This window comes from Falco rusticolus, chromosome 1 (assembly GCF_015220075.1).
Source record: "Falco rusticolus isolate bFalRus1 chromosome 1, bFalRus1.pri, whole genome shotgun sequence".
Lineage (NCBI taxonomy): Eukaryota > Metazoa > Chordata > Aves > Falconiformes > Falconidae > Falco > Falco rusticolus.
The window spans coordinates 95,741,436-95,762,267 of record NC_051187.1 but is presented as its reverse complement, the minus strand read 5'-3'; positions in this window follow the sequence as shown (position 1 = coordinate 95,762,267).

The window sequence follows — 20,832 nt, the reverse complement described above, 5'->3', positions numbered from 1 at the left end:
CAGGGGTGTTAGATGGACAGAAGGGCTGTACCAATACTTGGGGAACCAGTGAATGTACAAGTGCTTGTGAATCTAGAGTTCTGCATACGTACTTTCACTAATGACCTTTAGAAAACTTTAGGAAATAACTGAGATTTTTACAACTGGCTGAAAATAAAATATATTCCCTCCCCACCCCCATCTTTTAGTCATTTTGAGGGTTTTTCTCTTGTTTATGCACTACATCTGGCTGTATTTGACACACCTTGTAACACATATCCCAAACAGAGCTGTGTGCAGCTTGGCAGTTTTACTTCCCAGAGGCTCATGCAATTACAGTCTGTCAAACATATATCACTTAGCTAAGCAACAACTAAGGAGAGCAATAATAACATACAAATTTTTCATGGGAAAGCATTACAGAAGGAAAGGCACCATTCCAAGTGACAAAAAAAAAAAGGGGTTATAGCTCCAGGAAGAATAATGAGATAAAATTAAGGAGGGTGTTAGATTGATTATTTTGCGAAATATCAGGGGTTAAATCATCCTGACTGGGGGATTGTTTACCTTGTTACTCCTCTAAGAGAAATACTAGAAGCTCTGTCACTTGGAAAATGCATTGGGAGCTGGACAAAGGGGAAAATAAAGAATGATCCATGGAATAAAATGACAATGGCATTTAGGGGGAGTTGAATGCTTTTTCAGGCTTTTCTACATTGTTTTAACCTGTGCAGCATGTATTGTTAATGTGTGAGCAGCTGCTCACAAGTTATTGAATTTGTGATTTTTTTAACAGAATCCTGGGGGGAAAAAAAATATTCCAAAAAATTGATCGTAAGTATTTTGACTATTTTATTGTCTGTTTTAGACTGCAAGGCAGAATTTTAGTTATGTCATAGCATTAAAGTGATTGGGGAAGGAAAGGGATAGGAAGGGATGTGGGGCTGGGATGTTAATACCAGGCTGAATAATAAATATTATTCACAATGAATCAATAGTGAAGGCTGGACAACAGAGTTTGGTGGAGCAACACTGGACTGTGAAGGACTGCCAGAGCAAAACTATGGGCAAGAACCCCTCCTCACTGTGGACAAAATCTAAATATCCATCACCATCTTTCAGACTGATGAGCAAAAGGATTCTTATAATTTAAGCACTGTTGGTCCAATGCCTCTTGGACAGGATTGTAAGTAAAGCCCCCACGTCTTCTTATGTAACACCAGGCTAATCCTGGCTTCTTTTGGAGAGAAAAGATTGCGAAACTATGTTCTTTGTTGTCTCTGGGTATTCACTCACTGTCTGCCAAATTCTCAACAGATTAAACAGTCCTGTACTTTCTTCTGAGTTGCTGTTTGTACTACAGCTTCACTATTTTCTGGCCTCTGAGAAAACAAAATATATACTCCTTTTTCTTTTCTTCTTATTTTTCAGTATTATTCTTGCTGTATGCTAAACAAATCACTATTCAACAGTGATTTAACAATTATTCATTTGACTATGAAGAAAAGAATAAGAAAATATTGTAGTTTCATCTCAAAATGAAAATAATAAATAGTCCGCAAAGGGCAAAGGTTGACTGTTTCTTGCAGAATCTAATTTGCTAAGCTTTGCAAATTAGACCAAGAAAACTGAATATGTGTGAGGTTTCTACCTCATTCTGTACTCTGCTGTTCCATAAATGGCTGCAGAATAAAACTATTCAATTAAGATAAGGTACTGTATATTGTTCAGAAAATATATTATGCCTTTTTGAAAGTAAGTTTCTTTTTTCTCATCTCTTTTTTTCAAGTTTTCTTTCATACAGAAAAAGTCTCTGCTTTCTGGGTTCTTGTTTAACTCAAAGTACTTTTTGTGATCTAAAATAAAAAATCTGCATTAAAAACATTGTCACATATTAAAATATTAAGTATTAGTTTACTGACCCCGGGCTTCAACAGTAAGACCTATGTCAAATTTCTAGTGACGGTGTTAAACATGCAGTATATTATTTGATATTTTATTATACAACAAACATATCTTATTATATATAATTCTATATTATTGTATCTTTATAATTATGTGGCATATTATACTGTTCTATTATTATATCTTATTATAAAATAATAATATAATGTTGTGATCAGTGAAAGAAAACAGGATAGTTACTAGAACACAGTAATCTACTCTATATTAAAAAACACCTGGGTCATAAGTAAAGATGAAAACATGACTTGAATAATTAATGTTTTTAAATTTTCTAAAATGGTTTCTGTCAGCAATTTGTAAACATACTCCAGAAGTCATCTGCAAGATATCTTCCTAGGAACAACTGCTTGGTGAAGAAATAAATGCACAAATCCGATCATTAGTATCTGTGGCTGAATGGATGAAAAGGACAATAATCTCATCCTACTCGTTTTTATTTCTCCACATAACTCCAGAAAATTCACAATCATATTCATGAGTTTCCCCTACCCCATCACCATAATGCCAGAACATGCACCTACATACATGAATCTGTTCTCACAATATCTCTCAGAAGTATATGTGAATTATCAGACATAATAGATACATAAAAAATTAAGTATCCGACACTGCACAGAAATTAGAAAGATTTGCTCTGCCCTAAAGTAGCAATTTAATTTAAAACAAAACAAAGTAAGTCCACATTTAGAAAAGAACATTGTCCTGGAAGGACTGGGCATCCCTGTGTTTCATTTTCAGATGCTCATTCCTGCAAGTGAAATTTGAAGTCCCAGCCCAGTTATTGTAGTATCTTAGAAACTAAAGTGCTTGGAAATGGCACAAATTCACAAACCCATTATGTTAAGTTAAAAAAATTATAAACACTGGAATGAGAAAAAACAGTTGCATGTGAAATCCTGCTTCTGCTGTGGTCATAAACACCTATGTCGGCAGTTACACACATCTGGTACATCTACCTGAAAATAGACTTTACTGGGTGTAGCATTCACACCACAGTACAGTGTCTTTTCTGTAAAATCTCAAAGAAGTCTTAAGCTCTGGCTAAGAAAATTTTGTAATGTTATCATTGTTTTCCATTAAGCAGAAGAGCAACATGGAAGTTCCTTCTCCCTCCCTCCCCCCCTCCCTCCCTCCCTGCCCCCTTGTCTCTCTCTTTTTAAAAAATGTGGGCTCTAAGAGGGAATTGTTGCAAACTGTTCCTGGGTTCTGGTTCCTCCTTTCACTATTCAGTACAATACTGCCTATGTATTCTGCATTGTAAAGACACTGGGTAAGTATAGAAAAAAATGTAGAAGCCAAATGCATGTTTTCTGCCTTCCCACCGAGAATTGACAGTAGAGCCTGGCCACTGACTCCAGTACCTTGAACCCAACATCCCCTTTCACATAGCAGGACAGCTTCAATAAAAAGAGTCCACGCTGGAATCTACAAGCATGTTTCATTTTCAAAATCTATAGTTTCAGTGGTAGGCTACCAATGCTTATAGCTGCAGTATGCACAAGCCAAATTAGTGCTAATGTTCCGAGTGGTAAGACTGGTGTAATAACAAGAAAAATTATTTTGCTTTGGCTGTTACAGCCTTCCATTCCTGGGGAGAGAGGAAAGGCAAAGGTTGCTTTTCTGATCAGGCATCCCAGAAGCAATATATTCTCTGTTAGTAGAGGTTAAGATTAACTCGAAAATTGACAGCAGGAAGCCCCAAGCTCTCAGTCACAAAATAGAGAATTATTCTCCATGAAATAAATCCTTCCTCACAAAAAAAAGCCTATCGTATGTCTATCATTTGAGGAAAACTGATGAGCATTCCCTACCTTCTGGTGATTTTAAGAGATAGATATGACTTGAAGGTACTGTTCCTAGTTGTACAATCATTACCTTCAGTTACACAGCACAATGTGTTTGGTGGGTTTCAGTTTACCTTTCCCACAAAAAAGTGGTTTTGTCTGGTAACTGGTGGTGTCAGAAAGCTTGGGAAGGACACTGAGGAGGTAAAGTAACCTGCTTAGGTGACTTCAGACTCTCAATTCTTCAGATGGAACCTGCTGCCAATTCTCAGAATCAGTCTTTCTCTCCACTACCGATATAACACCAGAAAATGTTTAACAGGTGTTATAATGGTGTTACTGGATACCATCTCCTCAGCTAAATAATGGTGAAGTATAGGTACTACACTTTATTGTCAAAAGTATCCCATGCTCACCACAATTTAGTTCACTGCGTTTTTTACTAGGCAGAATTCAACTTGCCCTGTCAGAAATGGACATGTAATTAAGTTCTTATCCTGAGCAAGCAGGAGCACAACAGAAGAAGGTCCATGATACAGAATATGCAAGCTGAAATTGAAGTCAGGTGCACATGGTCTGCACTGCTTTCCTTTTCTGACGGCTCTGAGACACATCAAAATGCCTGAAGCACTATGGTGTGTGCAGGCCCACCAGAGGCAAAGTCTGTGCACAGGTATAAATAAATTATATGGCATCACTGCCATAAGAAACAATTGGTGTAGATAATTTGGCTTACCAATTAGTGTAGGCACCCCACCGAAGTACAGTTTATAATAAGTAATTTAAGCAATCTGCATGTAAAAATTAATGAATAGAAACACAAGGAATCTGAATAATTTTAAGCAAGTGAAGTAAGCTATTTTCTGTGTTGCACAAACATAATAAGGTCATTTAAGAAACAATTACAAGGCACCACAGGATGAATTAAGTATAAAACCAGAATGACTGATGGCCAATATAACCTTTCGTAGTTCCCATAATTGCCTATGTGTTCTACAAAGTGAAGTAAAGGGACACATGCAATTTAGTTCCTCCAACACGATTAGCTGTTACTGAAGAAACAGGATGATTCCAGAGCAGGCATTTGGCTGAAGGAATATAGAATTAAGCAATAGTTTCTTCATATTGCTGGTAGGTTTTTTAACTAGTATAACTTTTTTAATTTATACTTTGAGAAAATGTTCTTGCTCACTGTAAAATGTCCATTAGCCTTTCAGAGTCCATCACAGAGTGCTAACACAGTAGCTGTCATTCAGAACATAATTCTTGACAATTTTCTACCAGATAATTCAACCTACCACGTTATCTTCTCCAAGGGAGAGAAATAGCAACACAACAGGAGCTTAAATGGTGGGTTTATCCAGAAGATTATTTTGCTTGTGAAGCAGCCAATTTTGAAAGGTTGTAAGTCCTACAGATGCTTTACATTCTGTCAACAACACAATGTCCTGATAAAAGTAAAGTTAAAGCAGCTTCTCCAATTATCATCAAATAGCACAAATATATATATATATATATGTATAAAGCTTCCAAAGCCTGCTAACTTATCTGTGCTTCTCTGACTCTCAGATACTTAGGACTACACAGTTTTGCTTCTTATAAGGAGTAGATTATACCTTATCAGTTGCTTGGAAAAAACCTTAATTTTACAGTCTATCAGTCTGACATAGTAAAGACTTAAAACATTTTCATATATCACTACTGAAAGAAATATTGATTTTATTTTAAGCTAGTTAATATAATTCTTAATTAGGGCTTTTACTTAAAGAATAATAGCAATTTCTTCAGTCCGTTACTGTTACCAGGTTTGATGCAATGAAACTACAAACCTTTGTGAAGTAGAAGAAAATAGTACAGAAAATGTAAACAGACTCTTCTAATAGAACTATTGTAACCTTGAGATTCAAATGCATGTATTTAAATAAAAATCATGATTCCATGCAAAAATCCAACAGTAGAGTTGGAATATAGCTGTCTTTCGATACATTAAACCTGGATGACTTGTTTTAAATTAATCAAAAATTTAGACTCAGCAAGAGAATGCTTATTAAAATCCCCCTTACGTGGATATTTCTCATTAACTTTGAAAAGCTGCTTATAGCAAACACTTCTCTAAGCTGAGCATCCTTCCATTTTGTTTAAGCATTGCACTTTGTGGCTTCTCTTACAGAATATGCAGAAAACTTTAACAAACAAGGTTTTTTTTCTACTCCACTGAATGAAAGCACTGTCATAAAAAGCATTTCTAAATAAATTCATAATTTGTTGTCCAACTAACTGCACAGCCCTCCTCAGCACTGCCTAAGATTAATAGCATTTATCTTTACAATAGTCTTCTGACTATAATTTTTCCCATTGAAGAACTGAGGCAAGGGAAAATCAATGCTTTTTCAAGGATCCCACCAAAACTCAAAGGCAAGATATGCATGCAAATCACCTAGGTCTTAGTCAAGAAAAAACAGTACAAGAGGGCTGACAAGTTTTTAGACAGCTCACTGTTTTCCACTATAACCTGTTCTGGTTTAAGGTACTAACATGGCTATCTATATCTAGAATCATACTTACTAAATATCTTTTTTTCTGACATAAACCACTTGCAGTCCTAGAAACAAAGTTGTTCTGTCTCTGCTAATAGAAAAGGAGAGGTCTTAACCGGTTTGGAAGTTTGGGGTTGTGGTCTGAGGCCCAGGCAAGAAGAACCTGTGAAGTGATCAATTTTTCTTCTTGCAACTTCAATCCTAGAGAATTTTTGAAAGGTAAATTAGAATCTCAATAGATAGTACTGATTTGGGTTAACTTTACCATGAGAATTTTGAAATCCAGTGGACTCAGCTCTAAAAATCTCTCCCCAAATATCTTTATTTCCCAGTCAGAATGAGTCCCCCAGTCTGCCAAGCAGCTATACCCCATAGCTGTCTCAGGACAATTTACCTGCCACCCCTTCAGCTTAACTTCCACATATGAAGTCGCATTTATTCTTTTACCAATGGAGACTTTCCTCTTAATAAACTGTCTTTCTTCCAAGACTTTACTTGGAATAAGTATGGAATTTTCCCATTGTGTTCAGTTTTACCATTTAGGTTTAAAAAAAATTAAACTTTTTATTCTCCTGAATAACTGAAATCATCTGTTGCTTCTGATTTAATCTGATCTTTGGGGCAGGAATTGCCCATGAATTTTCCTCAAAACTGGACACTGCCTAAATGGAAAGCAAACCTGTAAGCACAGCCTGCCTGTGCCTTCCGAATCATGGAAGCATGCCAGACAGGTTTGGATGCTGCTAGGCATGCTGCTTGTACTCATGTCTGTGCTTGAGATGTGGATTAAGTCAAGCAGGACACAGAGCACATTGCCTTCAAAACTTCTTCAAGGACAACTCTTTATGAGCAGTACAGACATATCCAGTGGGCTTCAACTCACAGAAAGCCTAAGCAACTACGGAAATATAAAATGAGGGGAAAGTGGTAAAACATTTTTTTGATAAAGAGAAAAAGTCTATTTGGCCCCACACCATATACACAAATTTCACACAAACTTCATAATAATTGCTGAGCTGTGCCATTCAAAAGAAAGAATACTAAATATAACAATAAATTATAGAGCTTTATTAAATGATGTTAACTAGATGTTTAGCAACTAAACATGTTAGCCAAAGGCATAGCCCCCCTTGCATTTTGTAAGATAAATCTAGGGTATTATATTTGCACATAAGACAGTTTTGCCAAGATTCTGTAAGTATGTAGAAAAGGACTTTGACCTCCATTCTTACAGTCTTTAAGCTGCAGGAGGAAAAAAAACTTCCGTTACATGAAAATACGTACAATGAACACTTTCAACATTTTTCTACCTCTCACAAAGTATTTTCTAACTCAGGAGTAAAAGTCCTTCAGAAAAAATGCCTGTCTTCATTATTTTTCCTGCAATGCCTAGTACAATGGGACCGAGACCTCTGGCTGTAACTACTGCAAACAGTAATAATGCAGATGAGAAATGTCTTTCAAGTCTGAACACACTTTCTGACTCTAAAGAATGCAGTCTACAGTATGTAAGTATCCAGAGTTTCATTACATAGTCTTAAAAAATCATTTATCTGGATGATGCAAAGTGCTCTGAGGGATCTTATATTCATCTCTTATTGAGCATTGACAGTGACGGCCTTGGAGTATTTCCCTGTCATTTGGCATATTGATGTGTAGGCAGTACACCTGTCTCTGAAAATGTAAGATTCTCCATGGGTAATAAGAGCCTTTTATAAAGTAAAACTCAGCACGTAGGCTTGGAATTGTTCACTGGTACAAACAGATCAGGTACTCATCTGGAGACTGGTAGTCTTGAGGGCTCCATGCATGTTTGGCAGTTTGTAAATCACTTTTCATTCTACTGGCAGAAAATGAAAAGCCAAGCTGTTACCTTCAAGAAGCCTCTTTCCACTGCCTTAGAGCTACCAGTTCAAGCACCAACACCAGAGGAGGAGGCAATTCACGACCTTACTTTCTCCTTCGAATGTCAGTCCCAAAGGTGTAGCTGGATAATTTTTTTTAATTTTGTCTTATAATTTCAAAGTAACATGAAATAAAATATTTTCTGGAAGGAAAGAAATACCTATTCACAAATTCAGCATAGGACTAATTCTGAACAAGGAACAAAATCCTATTAAATTAAGGCCTAATAATAGACAAGGCCAATTGAGCTGTGAACAAAAAACACATACCAGCATATTTATTTTCCTCCCACTAAGAGGAGAAGAGAAATGGTTATACTCAGTAGCTGACTTGTAATGCACAGGTGCCCATCATTACTGTGTGATTGCTAGTCTGTTTGACAATTAGCCAATACACTGATTTTTATTACTGGCACAATAGGGTCATATTTTCTTTTCCTGCAGAAGCTCTCTTTAAATAGCATCTTTTGGAGACAGCTGAAGTTCATCAGTTGATGACAGGAACTAGACAGTGCCATCTGCCTTAGCAGCAGTTCAGGTAATAGCAAAGCAAAGCTAATTGCCAAGTATGGAATGTGGAGGAGTGAAATTTTATAACTTCCCATTAAAACTGGATCTATGTGGCACTATGTGATACTTTGAAGAACCACTCAAGTCTGCTCTAAAAGAGCTTTGCAACTAGTCTAAGTATCCTGTGTTGAATATTATATTATCGCAGTTTTGTTGCTTTTGATATCTGAAGTAGTTGGAGATCTTTGGTTAATAGCCCACAGCACTTAGATGTGAGCTTTATAACAGCATGATAACTGTACTTACGAACTGTGTACATTTTTCCTCCTTCCCTGGACTAACAGAGGTATCTCAGGATGCTGCAGAGTAGAGGAGAAGTATTACTGAAGTCACTGAACAGGTGTCACATTCCCAGTTTTCATGTATCCCAATTCCTATTGGAAGTGCTCAAACCAGAGAAGCGGAAGGTGTCTAGAAATGGGGGTCTGCGAGGCTGTTGCTTTGAGGAGCTCAGTGGCAGCCATGCCAAGGAGTGACTGCTGCCTCTGGGGCCACAGAGACTGAGATGGGTAGCCCGGAGGTGTGGTTCTCTAGACACAAGGGGATGGCAAGCTCTCATGATGGAAGGAAGCTGCAGGTCACTTCACAGAGAAAGGGCAAAACACCCTCACTCCTCCACAAAACAAGGCTGACAGCTCTGGACTGCATTTCCCCTTCTGAGGCCATTTTGCAAGTGTGTCAAAGGGAGAGGAAGGAGCATACTCAAACTATGATGAAGATAACAGTAATGGTGCATCTCTCTTTCATTCAACAACCATTTAGTTTAAAAGGCATAAATATATCTGCAGTCAAGGACAATACCTCAAGCCTACCTCCTCGCAGATGGATTTTCTCAGTTTGAGGAGTCAGATTCAAGGTTTTTTTCTGCCAGTATTTCCTATCATAAAGATATCCATTTTTTTCCACACAGTAGCCCAGGTTCAGCAGGATAAGGTACTAAGATACTTTAGTACCAGGTAGTCTGCAACAAAAGATGGGAAGTACAGGGTTTGCCTTCCAATAGTGAAGTGATCCATGGAGCTGGACTTACTTCCCAAATGATCACAGAAGGTAGTATATCAAGAAAAGAGCAGCACTATTTCAAAGGGGAGAAAACAAGCTCTCTGGGCAACTCACCTGTGCTCAAGAAGAGGTTGGACCCCCTGGAGATGCAGGGGTCTTGACAACCTGGCAGCTGTGGCTGGCAGGAGCCTGGGTGCCTGCGAATACCATCCAGGCAGTCAATTACCTAAACTCTGAGGATGAGGCAGGTAAAACCAGAAATTTACATGAGAAGATTATCTTCAAGCAAATAAAGTTGTTAGGACTACTGTCTGTGTCTTAGAGGTTATCCGTAGTAAAAATCTGTAGCAAAAATTTAGCATACCCCTCTCAACACTATCTTCTAATCAAGCTCCAGCAAATATTTGTATTACTGAGTAAAACTATGTCATATTTTGAAGAACCTTTTGCTGGCATGTACACAAAATTTCTTGGACTCTTGCACCGATTAAAATATAATTTCTATATTGGGGATCATTAGAAAAATTAAAACAATGTCTCCTGTAAAATTAAACACAAGCTACATGGGGAATCTGTACAGCCCTGTTCTCACTTTAGAGTTTGGCAATAACACTCAGCCCTTTGGGCCAATATCTGTGTAATCTAGATGTATTATTATTGTTTGTGAAGTGTCTATAACAGTAGTATCTACTCACTGAAGTTTGCCTAGAATCTGAACTCTCAAAGCAATGCCTTTGAAAAACTATTCAAAAAATTACCTTTTCTACTACATTCTAAACTGTTGCATACACTTTAAAAGGTCCCTTTCTGAAAGTTTGCATGGAATAGACTCCACACAGCAGATGTCAAGAGGAGAAAGGAATTACTTCATTTTATTACTGCCTGTACAGACAGACATTCAAATTAATTAAAAACATGGGAATTTTTAAAGAAGAATCATGTTCTGCTCTGCTTCTGAGTCACCAGGGATGAGAACATCCAGTCCTCTGCCCACTAGTTTTAAGTTTAGCATCAGCAAAATCTTTGCTCCATCATAGAGCTAAAAATGAAAATCTGTACTTTTCTAAAATACAGTGTGCCTGTCTTTTCCTTGAGCACTTCAATCTCTTTAAAGAACTTTTTTTTCCCCTTTATTTTATCCTCTGAATCATAACTGGAGATCTGGGAAAATTCTATCAAACTAAGTTCATCTTTAAGATAATATATGTAATCAAAATTTTCTCCAGATTAGTGAGAACTAGAACCTTCAGCCTGTGATAATGCAGACTGCCTTTGACAGCATTACAGGAACCATGTCTAAGTTATGCTTCTCTATGAAGAAGTCTTGGACTGCCACATTTTCTCTGATCCAAATTCCCACAAGTCAAAAATGTTGGATTTGGCAAGTTTGCAGTTACACATGGCCTCCAGCTGTTCTATGATAGGTTAGGAAATAAGCTGGCCTCCAGTCAGCCCAAAAGATTCATATCAAAAGCTCTGCAGTAAGTATTATATATGTGCAAATGTAAACATTCACATTTTATTCCCCTTTTCTCAGCAGTCCACAGATAATTTTCATTTTACTAATCAAAAAAGAAGTAATGACCAGGACTTTAAAAAGAAAAGGATATATTTAAATCAAGCTGAGAACCATATGAAGTCTTCAGCATTAAGCACAGCCTCCTAACAAGGATATACAAAAATTATAGCTATTCTACAGTTTAAGCAACATATACATAGTTTTTATACAGAAATAGTGGTTCAGAAGATGCTGAGCATTCATTAACAAAGGTAAAAGCAGTTGTACTTTTGTTCCAAACATTAGTAGTAGATAATGGTATTTCTCAATCTTTTAAAGCTACACATACACTACAGGAATTTGTATGCATTTTGTTATAAGCAATTAGAGTGAGTTCAGTGATACACTTCAGTGACAGGATGTATGGTCAGTTAAAAAAACCCTTTTAAACCTTTTAAAATGAAATGAAAGTGTTCATAATCAGCATAGAAATGAAAATACATCCATTATCCACTGATCTTTATCACCAAAAGGCACTAAAAATAGCAGCTAATAGAAGTCCAAGAACAGTGCTTTCTGGCATGTTGTTTCTGAAGCAGAAAAAAGCCAAGTTAGATGCAGAAACCATCTGAACAGGACTCATAAGAATAAATGCAAACCAATTTAACACTTAAACAGAATGTATGGCATCAGTTCTTAAGTGAAATAATAATATAGCGTGATAAATGATATCAGAGAGATGACTAATCAGACTAAAAAGTCTAGAAAAGTAAGCTAGTAATTTCATTAGTGCTTTTTGCTAGTAAATCACTGTAGGAGTCTAAGCAGATCTTACCATAGCAGTGATTTTGCTAGAATCATGACTACACTTTGTTAGCTACTCAATAATGGACCAAGAGAATGATACACAGTGAAGGAACCGCACTGCATAAAATTATTGACAAATAACAATATCCTGATACCGGTATGTGCTTTGAATGTAACTGGCTACATTTCAGTAAGATTAAGTTTTTATTAAAAGATTTTTTCGTCTTTCTTCTTCCCCTACTGTGAAAATTTGTATACCTTACTGCTGTGATACAGTTCTTTTAATCACAGAAAAAATAAAAAGGGTTAAGATAAAAATGACCTAATTAATAATAATTTAGTTTCCAGTAATAAAAGATGTAACTTGAAATATATTTGTATCACAGCTGTCTCTACACAGCCTAGTTGAGTTTATGCTAAGCCTTATATTGACAAATGGTGAGGTATAGACCTAACCCTATGAATTTGTAGAATAAATGTAGAGGTATCACTTACAGTAAGTCTGTAAGTGGCAGCTACTAAGTTTCTACTAGAGATTTCACTACTGCTGCTGACATCATTTAGAGAGTATTACACAGGGTTCAAATAGTATGCTGCTGGCTAGAGCAAAGTCTTAAAATGGATTCCAGGATCTTAGGATAAGGTCATTGAAATATGGCGGAGGGCAGGGGAGGAATAAAGGAGGCATGTCTACCCAACTGGGAGATGTGCACATGCACCACTAGTCCTCCATTCACACTGTCACCCGTATTTGGTACCCTGGGCACTCCTGCCACTGCCTGAGCCTCAGGGGAATAGAGAGATCAGGGCCCTGCCAAGTGCCACAGCATCCAGCCACAAATGGGCTCAAACATAACCTAACTGACTTGTTCAAAATCAGAAAAAAATTTAGGGATCATTCTGGAGGAGAATCAAGGATTCCTAGCTCCTGGCCAAAAGACTGTACAGGTTTATGCTGTGAAAGCTGGCTGGGAAGAAAATGAATATGCAGTTTAGGAGAATCACAGAAGTGCATGTAAGTAAAGGACCTCCTAGTACAATCAGTGTGTTAGCAGATGCCCAAGCTGTACTTTCCGAGGAATGTTATACTACCTTCTTTAATAGATTTACCTTCTGATCAACAATGAAGAATTTGCTTTCCCCAAAAGGCCAGGCAGACTAGAAGTAAAACACCTTGGTGTGTACTCAAAGATAAAGGAAGCACATGGAGCTTTAGCTGATTAGCACTTACAAGATTAGTCCTGGGAGGAAAAATTCTGTAAGATTTATAATGGGAAAGCACTTTTACAGGCCTTTACAGACCATATGGTAGATTTAACAGAAAATTATGCTTGCATCATAGAATTCTTTGCTGGCACTTCCCATTACATCTAGGGTTTTTTCTGTCAAGGATTTCTCCGTACATTTTGCTGACACTAGGATTCCCTGTGCGAAAGAATGAGCTCTGCACTCATTATAATGGACGGCTTCTCTCCACTCTCTCATTCCATCACTGGAAGCGAAGCAGTGACACTAAAAAAGGACATTGGGCTATTTACTGGCAAGACATTGCACAATGCTGTTCCTTCCTTAACCCATAGGGCAATACACACTGCACATCAAATACACCCTATAGCTTCTCTGCTGTCCTCTTTACCAGATTCTTCAAATAAAGAACACCCAAAAAACCAAAAGCATGGTATTGCTATTATTTGTGTCCACAGGACCTCAGACTATTGCAAGTTAGACTGTATTTTCAGTACCTGAAACTCTGCTTCTTTATCCTCTCCTTCAAACTAAAGTCTTTCCTTCCTGTTCCCTGCTTGAGACCAGTTTCTCACAGGAGACCTAGTTTGGCACAGCAGTGCAGTAAAAAAGGCATCATGATAGATTCTCCATGACGTAAATTAGAGTGCTGCAGTCCAATCACATCCCCATCAAGGCCCTCAAATGAAACCTCCCACTGAGATAGAAGCTATTGGATTTCCATCTGTGTGTCTCTTGCTGTCGATGGCTATTGTTTAAGTAAACATTGGTTTGCATTACTTTTTTTTTATTCAATACATGTTGATGCCTGGTTAAAAGGAAAGAAAATTGCAGTATTAAAAGACTAGTATTTTCAGTTTCTTGTGATGTAAATTGCTAATTTAAAACCCAAAATATTGTTAAAGTGTCTTTATGTAATAGCAGACGATTGCAAGCTGTAATTTGCAAGCTGTAGTTGCAGATGGCAATGTTTTTCCTCTCTTTTCAGCAATACAGTACAGTATTTACTGCAGTGATCTGCAGACAATGAAATACCAACTGCAAAAAAAATGCTCGGGGTAATATAAACAATCAAATTCCCAAGAGGTCCAACATGCGAGGTACCTGCCATTAAAGCGTGAAATTTAAATGCCAATTAAAAATGTTAAATCTCTTACCTGGTCTCAAACAGCAACTCTGCAATATGTATTTTTAGTACTTCAATTGACAAGTATGTTCCTAATACAAAACAACAGCACTTGTTTTCTTTCCTGATTTTAAATCCCTTTGGATTGAATACACTTATTTTCCAATTCAGACCTGGAGGCCCAAGTCTGGATTTGAAACTGACAGCTACCATCTGGACCACACTAGCAGAAAGGGTTGTATGTGATCTGGCACGTCTAGCATAACATTCCACTTTTTGTACATAAGGACATGCCAACATACCATGCATGTATTAAACAAAATCTTTGTCTTTAATTTCATTTTGTTAAACAACTCATTGCTGTTTATTTTTCAAGAGAAAAATTATTTAACAATGTCTATTGAACAGCAGTGTATGAAACATTAAATATTGTATTCTGTAGTGCCATCTAGGGGCTTTAAAACCTGGAATAAAGTCCTCATCTGATAAAGAAACAATAAACACGAAGAAATGAGCTATCACTGCCAGGGCGATTTCTTATGTATATCTAGTGTTTTAGATTACGTTTTCCTGTTACAATAGGAATATTTGAAATAGGTCATACATATAGTGTCATATCTGTAGAATCCATAAATAGAAGATGTATTGTGCTATACTTCTGCTTTATAGCTCAATAATTCACAAAAGTAATCTTAAAAAAAAATATCCCAAATAAAATCAGTGTCATGCTCTGAAACAGGATTTAGAAAAAAATTTCTAGCTGTAGTTCAGTTACCAGAAAATATATGGGATTTGTGTGCACTAAAGATATTTATTAAAAGATTAGACATGTTATTACATAAAATTGTAGGAAAATAAGATAAAACAGGAGAGCTACTGGTACTTTGTTCAACACTCATACTGATTCAAGGTTTTTTTAATCTTAAGTTTTCTGAACCAGATCTCATTACATAGCAATTTCCATTGCATCACTGAATAAATTGTTAGAAATTATTGATTTTGTATCATATTGATAGCTAGAATGATCTATAAGCTCTTTGATCACATTTACATTCTTTGTTCTTAAAGAAATCAACTATTAAAAGTTCACACATTAAATAAGTGATTGTTCAAAGGAGAAATGCAGAGCAAAAATCAGAGACTATGAAAAAACCAGAGAACTCTAAGTCTACTATCTTCATTCAGACCACAGAAATGGTTCATTAGTTCGTACCAATACATAAAAAGAGATATCTTTGGATCATCAACAGCCATCAGCTGCCAAAACGTCACTAAAAAGTGGATAATTTACATAGGTGGAGAACCTGGCTGCACACTCACGTGATCTTGCATTTTCTCACAGTCCCAGTAACAGGCCAGACTCCAACCATCAGGATGACACAGGATCACTACTTTGCTTTTGAATCTCCAAACCTCACATTTTGACATTTGATCTGGAAAATATATGCATTAAACATTTACAATGATGTGCTGGAAACTACTTGTTCATAAGGTAAAATTTGAAAAGCACCTTAAAAGTGTCCTAAGTACACATATGCAATGGCTTTAGGTGTGCCTTTTATTTGGAGCTATTTTAGGCAGTTGTCAGCCTTTGATCTAGCTTCCATATTCAGCTGACTGCCCCCAGCTCCCCCACTGCAGACTGTCATCTAGATGCATTGTCATTTACATCCTCCAATCACTCACTGTACATTGTAAAAAAACATATTCCTCCCTTCTCACCTCCCTAGACCATGTTCCCATATCTTACCCACATTTTTTACCACATTGCACCAACGCAGTGCTACATGCTGTGCCTGCCAAGGCATCTACCCTGTGCTTCCACTTGGGAGGACAAAGTACAGCATTGCCTTGGGCACTTGAGAGTGCATAAGGGAGCCGGCAGTGAAGCTGGGCTGTTACTATGCATCTTATGATAAATAGTAATTGTAGTTTATTGGGCTTTTTCCCAATCCAGATCAACAGACATACCATAACTTAATGAAAGGAGAAGCAGAAGGCTTTAGAAGATTATTCTACGAGGTCATTCTACTATTTGTACTTAGCTCACAATGCTCTAAAAGGGTTTTATAAAGGATGATGTGGTATCTGAAAGTTATATTCTGTTAAATGATGTTAGATCCACTGACACCTACCCCAGCAGCTCCAGTGCCAGACCCTCCTGCCCCACTGCTGGAACCCATCCCAGTGCCCAGGGATGCAGGGGCTCTGAGAGGCACGGCTGCTGCTTTCTTGATTGCAGGCTCAACCAGTAGTGAAGCTGCAGACATAACCCAGAGATATACAGACACAAGCATACAAGCATGCACAGGACATCTTCACTGCCATCAGCAGCACCTGTATAGAGAGCTCATAAAACACAAGCCCAGAGAGCCAAGCCCCCTCTTTGGCTGGTAGAGACAGGAGGTCAGTGGTGCAGGCACACACATGACAACCTCTAGATTCACAAGCACATGCACATTCGTCAATCTCTTGAGTACCAGCACAGTCCCTCTGTCTGTCCAGTGCCCCTACCTGCATCCCAAGTCCCCTTACCTGCCTCACAGGTTCCCTACTCACCAGCTACTCCAGCGTGATGCTCACTAGCAAACACAGACTCATCCTTCATGCACTCCACATTCACAAGTCCCCCTGTGTGTACCAGCACAGAGCATCCAACCACCCAATACCCCAGCGCAGACTCCAGGCCCCCCTCCCCATTGTCTGGACCAGCCTGAGGTTTGCTAGCAAATACAGACACGCACCTGGTTTGGAGAAGGCACAGACAGCCCTCCAGCAGCTGGCATCAGGCACACAAGCTCTGACCCATGGTTCCACTGCAGCCACCAGTGCTGAGCCCCTCACTTGTCTCACTCACACCACTCCCACCCCCCAGCAGCTGGGAACACACACTGTTCCTGCCCCAGTGGCTGGAAGTTAAAGACCCCCCACCCACTCCAGTCGATGGCACAGAGACCCCACTGGCTCCAGTAGCTGACACCACAGGTCAAAGGCACCCACACCCCTTGTCTGACTACAGTAGCTAGCATGAAGCCCACTGACACACATACAGATTTCACCAGTAACTGGCACTTGGTCCTTGCAACACACATACTCCCGGGATAACGAGTGAAGATACACAGAGAGACAGCTGAGAAAAGATTTAGTAAGAAGATAGGACAGATTGCAGTGATCAGTCACAGGGTTTGGTCAGATATTTTACCAGCCTCATTTTACAAGTGACCAGTATATTTTTATATTTGTATTTATACCCTTTTCTGTCTATCCACCCCTTTCTTCCTCACTGCTCTCCTTCCCCTGCATGTCCCCCACAAGTTTGTACAGATCTACCCATTCCTGCACACCTCCTGCTCTGGGGTCCCCCTGCTTTACTATTTGATCAGTTAGTTGCAAAGTCCAGGTTGATCTTCCTGGAAGTGGCATCTGTGGTGTCTTGATAGCCCATCAGTGTGAGTAGTGACGTTTATTTCTTGTCATTGTCTGCATGTTTGCTTTGTCAGGTCTGTGTCTTGGTATATTTTGGTTTCTGGCTTCCCCTTTTTCCCTTGGAAAAAGTTGACAAGGTCCCTGATTAGGTTCCCAGATAACCTCACTGGAATGAACATTCTCACACTCTCACAGGCCCTAATCATTTAGTGCGACTGACTAGCTTTGATTCCCATCACTGCCTCCCTTATCATTTGTCGGTCAGGTCTGTATATAGCTATGTTCTTGTTTATGCCTTCCTCCTTTTCTGATTATCCCCTGCCACATTGAAAAGGTCCCTGACCATATACCCTTCAAGTAGCAGACACTCTCCTGCCACACACCCTTGCAGATTTTGCCATCTTGTGAAAAGGCATGCCAGAGGCTCTGCCTTCTCCATGTTAGCTGATGTTGCAGATACACCTGCCTATTTCTCCTCACTTCCTTTGTGGAACTGCTTTCATAGCTTGTTCATAGCTTATTGTTTCCTTTACACCAGTGTTGACCATAGATGGAGTAGCACTAATGGAAATTTTTTTCCAACAAGCACAGAACATGAAGAATATAGCACAAAATCAGACAAACAGTTGATATGCTTGAGATTCTCCGGGTACAGGACCTGAATTTGCCTGAAAACTTTGAATGAAACAAAGTTTGAAGCAGTGTTGGTATAGACAAGGATGCAAAATACAGGCTTTACAACAGCAATTATTTCTGAGGATAACAATCTGTTCACATAAAACGCCATCTATATTTAAAATAAGAAGTTACAGGAGATCAGGGGAATTACAAAGCCATGAGACTTACTGTGGTTTCAGGGAAAGTAATTAAGAGCCTAATTAAGGGCAATACTATGTAAAAACACAAGTGAAACTTGATGGGGGAAACACAGCAAAGCATCTAGAAGGGGAAGGCCCTTTTTCCTACCCTGATGTTTTTCATTGAGGCAATGAACACCCAAATAAGATTCTGTGGGCCAAACTCCGAGAGGAACTTACACAAAAGGCAACTAATCCATGGAAAGGGCAAATTCTACTTCATAGTAGTGTAAGGTAAAGTACCCAAGCTGTAAGCTCACAGCCTGAAAAATCTTACCATACTCCACGATAACTGGATTGTGTACCCAGAATATGATATACATAACAAAGTGGGAACTTAAGGCGATTCTAATTGACTTGTTATACTTTGCATGACAAAACTGACAGTGAAGGTCTCTACAACAGTATGTAACAGCTGTAACATCCCCATATGGATAGAGTCATGAACTATGTATCATGGGTCTATTTCCTCTCTATGGAATAGGGGTAGAGTGGAGTTATGTGTCTGATCTAATGTCACAATAAACGTCAGTTTGGGAATAGCACCTGGGTTTCCAGATTACCACTAACAACTGTATCTTTTACATTTTTTTACAGCTTTATACCAATAACCAAAATAAGAGGAGTGAGGCTGGAAACTTGCTGGAGCTTCCAGTGTGTTCTCATAGAAGGCTGTAAGACATCTCATGGGGGTCTATCTAGATTGACTGAACAGGAAATGCTTTTGAAAGATGCCAGGGAATAAAGGCAGAGCATGGCTTTGATGGACTATTAAGGGACCAGACTTGTGCAGGCAAATTAGACATATCCACTGAATTCTGTGCTCAGGAGAATCAAAGCAAAAGCTATGCCCAATAATATATCACAGTTCAATAATATCCATGTACAACATCCATTTGGGGTTTGGCCGTTTGTTTTTTGAATTAATGCTTTCCAAGCAGAACTGTCTGTAAACAAGATTTCTTAAAGGTTTAATGTGGATTGCTTCAAGGGCAATCAAAATGTCAGGAACTCACAGACAACACAAGGCATCACACCTGAATGAGAAATCTCCTGGAGATTCATTGAGGGTAGACTACTGCCCGTTGCTGCTAGGGATAGCAAAGGAAACATGGACAGAAACCAAAGTGGTGTTCTCTTCCATCCTTCTGGTCAAGGGAAAAGACTCAGAGAGGAATAGGCATATGTGGCAGAAGAACAGCTGGATGCATACCTGCGTCACTAAGAAGGCTTCTTTTTCTTTCTTCAGAGCACACTAGGAGATAGACATGGTGATCTAACGAGGAGGTTTTTGAACAAGGGCACCACAGCCAGAGGTATGTTAGCAGAGAAAGTCCAAATGGGAGAAGCCTGCAAAGGCACATTCCTGCTTCATGTGCTTCCATACTAATGCTCACAGCTTGGAGAAGAAACAAGACATAGATCCAAATATTTCTTGGTAGAGGTAAACAATAACACAAGATGCAACACCCAGAAGCCACAGCTTGGGAGGTTCTGACTAGACTTCTAAAGCACTTTTCACTGGGAGACTAGTGCAGCACTCTCTAGAGAGAGGTCACAGAGGCTCTGTTCTTAGCAGGTTTGTATATTCGGTTAAAAAAAAACCCATTGGAGAGCCTGCTAACAACAGGCCTTCACTGAGCTGGAGAGTAGATTAGAAGACTTCCAGGTGTTCCTTCCAAACACTGCTTCGAGGATGCTGTGACATAATTAATGTGCTCCAGCTATGGGACAGGACCAGAGCTCTTCTGAAGACAAACAACCCAAAACTAAGTAACACGAATGTCAGCTTCTCAGCATTGTTTTGCTCTACAGATCTGCTCCTACTGTGTTGCACTACTTAATAAAATAGACATAGCCAAAGAAGACAATTTTAATACCTGTAGAAATTTAAAGGCTACCGATACAAACCCAGCATGGTTTTCAAGAATTTCAATACCCACCTCTATTTCTTCTAATAAAAAGCTGAATGCCACAGCAAAATCCCCTTTGGCATCTATTTGAATCTTCAGGCAACTTTTAAAATTTAGCCCTAAATTCTCTAAGCTCCTTTGGAAAATCCCAGCCTTTATCCTTTTAGGAATGAAAAGAATGAACTGCACAATTTGAAGTTAAGAAAAAGTAATAACTCA